Source organism: Arachis duranensis, chromosome 5 (genome assembly GCF_000817695.3).
Source record: "Arachis duranensis cultivar V14167 chromosome 5, aradu.V14167.gnm2.J7QH, whole genome shotgun sequence".
NCBI classification, from domain to species: Eukaryota; Viridiplantae; Streptophyta; class Magnoliopsida; order Fabales; family Fabaceae; genus Arachis; species Arachis duranensis.
The window spans coordinates 48,628,935-48,629,459 of NC_029776.3; the positions used below are offsets into that span (position 1 = coordinate 48,628,935).

Here is a 525-nt window from a genome sequence, read left to right on the forward strand (position 1 = left end):
CCAGACAGACTTTGAGAAATCATATTGACTTGTTGAGTCAATATTTTGTTCTGAGCCAATATGGCATTCAGAGTGTCAATCTCAAGAACTCCTTTCTTCTGACCAGTCCCATTGTTCACTTTTTCTTCTGACTAGTCCCATTGTTCACAGGATTTCTTTCAGAAATGTACATGAATTGGTTATTTGCAACCATTTCAATCAGCTCTTGAGCTTCTGTAGGTGTCTTCTTCAGATGAAGAGATCCTCCAGCAGAGCTATCCAAAGACATCTTGGACAGTTCAGAGAGACCATAATAGAAAATACCTATGATGCTCCATGCAGAAAGCATATCAGAAGGACACTTTCTGATTAATTGTTTGTATCTTTTCCAAGCTTCATAGAGGGATTCTCCTTCCTTCTGTCTGAAGGTTTGGACTTCCACTCTAAGCTTACTTAATTTTTGAGGTGGAAAGAACTTTGCCAAGAAGGCATTGACTAGCTTTTCCCAAGAGTCCAGGCTTTCTTTAGGTTGAGAGTCCAACCATG

General features: G+C 39.8%; 1 non-coding gene across 1 annotated transcript; it reads left to right on the forward strand.

Annotated features, from left to right (window-relative positions):
• The first annotated feature begins 322 nt into the window (after nt 1-322).
• On the forward strand, nt 323-430 carry LOC127748221 (small nucleolar RNA R71). Its single transcript, XR_008010163.1, has one exon. It is a non-coding gene; the product is annotated as a small nucleolar RNA R71 (small nucleolar RNA).
• Nucleotides 431-525: the final 95 nt, after the last annotated feature.